General features: G+C 41.6%; 1 pseudogene; it reads right to left on the reverse strand.

Annotated features, from left to right (window-relative positions):
* Positions 1-995: 995 nt before the first annotated feature.
* Positions 996-3,022, reverse strand: LOC146394412 (heat shock transcription factor, Y-linked-like; annotated as a pseudogene).
* Between the last annotated feature and the right edge of the window lie 1,744 nt (positions 3,023-4,766).

A 4,766-nucleotide genomic window follows, 5' to 3' on the forward strand; every position in this document is an offset into this window, starting at 1 on the left:
TTCTAAACATCATTGTTTCTTAGGGAAGTGAAAATACAAACTACTATGAGGTACCTTTCTCACCTGTCAGAATGGCCATCCTTAACAAGTCCACATATAAAAAAATGCTGGAGAGGGTGTGGAGAAAAGGAAACTCTCCTACACTGATGAAAGGAATGTCAATTGTTACAACCATTAAGGAAACCACCATGGAAATACTTCAGAAAAGTAAGTATAGAACTAGTACCTGACCGACCCAGAAATCCCACTCTTGGGCATGCAGCTGGAAAAAAACTTCCCTTGAAAAAGACACAAGCACATGTATGTTCATTGCATCACTGTCCACAAGAGCCAAGACAGGGAAATAACCTAAATGTCCATTGAGAAGATTGGACTAAGATGTGGTGTGTATGTGTTCCATATACACACACATACACACAATGGAACCCCGACTCAGCCATAAAATGAACAAAGTAATGCCATTTGCAGCAACATGGCTGGGATTAGAGAAGATCATGCTAAGTGAAGTTACTCAGAAAGAGGAAGGCGAATACAATACGATATCACATATGTGTGGACTGTAACAGATGGCACAAGTGGAACTTTCCACCTTAACGAAACTCATGAATGTGGACAACAGTGTTTGGGTTGCCAAAGGGGAGGCGGCAGGATTGTGATGGACTGGAAATCGGGGGTTAGAAAAGGTGCAAAGTATTGCATGTGGAGTGGGTATGCAATGAGCTCATGCTGTAAATCAATGGGAACTACATCTAGTCACTTTTGATGGAGCACAACGGAGGGTTATGTGAAAAAACAGGATGCGTACGTGTATGGGTGTGGGTCTTGGGTGGTTGGGGTAGTGTGTGCCTGGGTCACTTTGCTCAACAGTAGAAACTTGACAGAACATGGGAAACAAGCTATGATAGAAAAAATAAACATCATTTTAGAAAAAGAAACACAGCCCTTAATTGTTTCATAAATGAAGTAATTGCAACTATGAAGATGAACATATATGTTTATTTTTGAAATAAAGGAATTGCAGGAAATTGTTGACATTTGCAAGCATAAATGTTCATCTTCACTATCCTGCAGAATGTATAGACCGTTGATAGGTCAAAATTAGGATGGTGTTCAAATAATGAAGAGGATGGAGGTGTTGGCCTTGAGAGAGAGGCAGCAGAGGTATCAGTGGCCATTGGCAATGGGAACCACGGATGGTTGGTTGGTTGAGGGTTAGACAAAGGGCCCTCTCTTGGTGGTATATTCTGATATCTGGTTGGAAAAGGGGACGACTTCACCGTCATTCCAAAATAACCACTCGGGAAGGGAGAAATAAGGTGGTACTGAGACATGGAAGTGGTAGTTGTAATGAAATTCACAAGGTGGCCACTTGCTGGAGAGTAGCTGCTTTGTGACTGCGTATGAAACGTGGTCAACTGATTTAAAGTAGCATGTTGAGCCACAACAGTTTGTCCTGTGGTCTGGCTGATGCTGATGATGTAGAAGAAACGTCACTTCTCACGGGGGTAGTTGTATTAGAAATTCTCTGGCTGGTAGAAGGCCTTCTTACTAAAGGCACATGTAAATTTGTGGAGGTTGAAAATGCATTTTCTCCACGAGTTTCTGCTTCAAAATCAGAATTATGATTATCCACCTTACGCCCTGTTCTAGAGTGATTCTTGCTGCAACCTTGAAGTAAAGAAGCCGATACTGGAGAAACATTTTTATACGTGACTCTTCTTTTCCTCCTTACCAACAGTTGAGGACAGCCTCATTTAAAGTTTGGATTATGGTAGAACTGCAGCTAAAACCAAGGAGAAATTTATTTAATGGTATTTGAAACAAGGACATGAGGAGACAGAAACCATAATATCTGACTCTTTGCATCATATGGAGTTAATATCATGAGACAATACACGTCCATTGCTAATATTTTCAAAAATGTTCTTAGTGGTCACAGCCAACTATTGCCCTCAAGGAAAAATGTCTGGTATATTTACATTAATAGTATTAGGCTCTGTGACCTGCATTTTTTGAGGTTCATTGACAAGCCTCAAGGAGGCTAGGACAATGATTTATCATCCCAAATATTTTATGACCAAGCCATCCTCAATTTAAAAATGTTGAGCATGGATGTTCCTGTCGTGGCACAGTGGTTAACGCATCTGCCTTGGAACCATGGGTTTGCGGGTTTGATTCCTGGCCTTGCTCAGTGGGTTAAGGATCTGGTGTTGCCGTGAGCTATGGTGTACTTTGTAGATGTGGCTTGGATCCCACGTTGCTGTGACTCTGGCGTAGGACGGGGGCTATAGCTCCAATTCAACCCCTAGCCTGGGAACCACCATATGCCATGGGAGTGGCTCAGGAAATGGCAAAAAGACAAAAAATAATCATCATAATAAAAATGGAACAGTACTTCACCCCACTTTCAAGGTCTACTTTGACCCTATATGGATGAACATATTTGCACATGTCCAAAGAAAATCTTATACACTCCCTCTATAAGTAGTAACTGGAAATTTCTTAATGCCATGATCCAAGCACAGACTTCATTTTCTTCTGCCAGAAAGTCAGCTAGTGAGGCACATCTTTGAAAATTCCTTTGCAAATTATTAAATGCATAGGGGTTAAGCTGTCAAACTAAGCTTTTCATACTCTCAGTTTCAAATATTCTGAACGGACCCTTTCTCTCCAGAACTTCTTTCTTGACGCGTTCTTCATTAATCACTATCAAGGTTCCATTTGCTTCCCACCAAGTGGACTTAAAGTGATCACTTTCAGCAGTTTTCCAAAGTTTTCTGGGAAAGGGCAGAGGAAGAAAATCATCGTCTTCATCTGGTTCAGAGGCACACAATGTGCGACATGGCTTTTTTATCAGGGAGCCTTCAGACAAAGCCCGAAAAGCCTTTTCTTCAATCTGAGACTTCAAGTCCAAGTCCCCAGTGATTGAGTTATCACACCATGGAGATGTAATGGAGGATTCTGAACCAGTTGGTGCATCTTTAGGAGACACAGGTTGAATTTCTGAAGGAGCATGTGCCATCTCAGATTAGTTTCTCTGCAGCTACTCTTCTCAACAGCATGCCTTTTGAACTCTGCAGTTTTAAATGCTGCTTTGGTAAGCCTACAGAGATAAAATCGCCCATGCATCACAATGGTTGCTAAGCTAAGTAGCTGTCAGATGACAGGTCTCCTAGCAATCGGAGCATAACCTTCAGTCAGTGCTTACTTTCCTATGAAATTGGTCCAGTTAACATAAAATATGAGCTCCTTACTTAAACAGTAATCCCCCCTAACAAAAGTGAGGTCAGCAAAATCCCACTCCAATGGAATCTTTTTAATAAATAAGAAAACCCATCACATAAATAAATCCATTTCATCCCAGAAGTAAACATAAATTCCCTATTATAAACATACACATTTGGTGCCTGTTATTAAGGCCTGGAAAATGGGACCAAAAAAACCAGTAAAGTGAAACATATGGTATGTATCACTTCCCAGTTTATAACTATAATCTATGCCGCATCTGTATTCAGAAAAATCTTAGCCAGGATTTCCCTAGCAGCTAGCTTGTTAAGAATCTGTTGTTGTCACCGCTGTGATCTGGGTTCAATCCCTGGCCTGGGAAATTCTGCATGCCCCAGGTGCAGTCCATAAAATAAAAATTAAAAAAAAGAAATAAAGGAAACAAACACACACACACAAAAACACAACCTTTATCACTGAGCAAGGCATGGAAGGTCCCTGGGCACCAAGCAAAATATCTATAGCCATGGAGATATAGAAAGAGGGATAAACGCTGTGGTTAGGAGAGGAAATTTTGGGAAGCACCATCCAAAGGGATATGAGATTTCCTTGTGGATTGAGGCCAATATTTCACAACTGGAGAAGTGATGGGTGTACAACATTCTGAAGATAATATAAGCCATTGCATTGAATACATTAAAATTCATACACAATGTTTTCACATTGTTAAAAACTGACAGTGATTTGCTATCACTAATTTTAGCACATAGAGTTTTCTGTGTATCCTACGTAAGTAGTCTGTGTGTTAAACAATATTCCTAATATTTTCTCATTTGGATGGCTGAGAGAGGAATTCACAAGGCCAATTGGTATTCACTAGGGCATCAGAAAGTGAGGGTCTGAGCTCTAGATGGCATCAGCCTTAACTGCAAGGAGGTGTTAGGCTTACAAAGCACCTGTGGTGGGAATCCGTGGATGAAGTCCATGCTGGGAACCGGTTGCAGGGACAATGAAGAAGGAGGAGAAGGTCAAAGGAAGTGTAACGGCTCGAGTCCCATGATGTAGAGCAGTTACTCCCTGTAAGAGGTTAAGCTCTGCAGGCAGTTGTTTCCCACAGGTCATTGTTTCTTGCTGCCCAACTTGAGCATCCACATACTGGGAGGGGGTGTCCACAGCAAGTCTCTCAGGTGAACTGCAGCGGTTGGGGTGTATGGGGGTCTGTCTCCATCCTCCTGGAAACCTGTCATTCAAGCCTTCCATTATAGGGGATAGGGGTGACCATCTACTCTTCTCTATCTGCTTCCTGCTGGCCTGGGGTGACAAGTACTGGGTGGATGGACATGGTACAGGCTACCATAGAGTTTGGGAAGAAAAGAAAAATGAGTTTAAATAGGAGTTTAGGATGTAGGTTGATACCAGTATTGTTGAAGGAGGACTTCCATTTTATCTGAGGAGGTTTTAACACTTGGTGTGGTATTAACCCATAAATCACAGGAGCTATTGGTCATAACACATGTTGTCTCCTTTCTGTTGCTGTATGA

The sequence above is a fragment of the Sus scrofa genome, chromosome Y, assembly GCF_054392235.1.
Source record: "Sus scrofa isolate SSC_HxYL_T2T_F1_AM1 chromosome Y, Sscrofa_HxYL_maternal_Yorkshire_Landrace_v2.0, whole genome shotgun sequence".
NCBI classification, from domain to species: Eukaryota; Metazoa; Chordata; class Mammalia; order Artiodactyla; family Suidae; genus Sus; species Sus scrofa.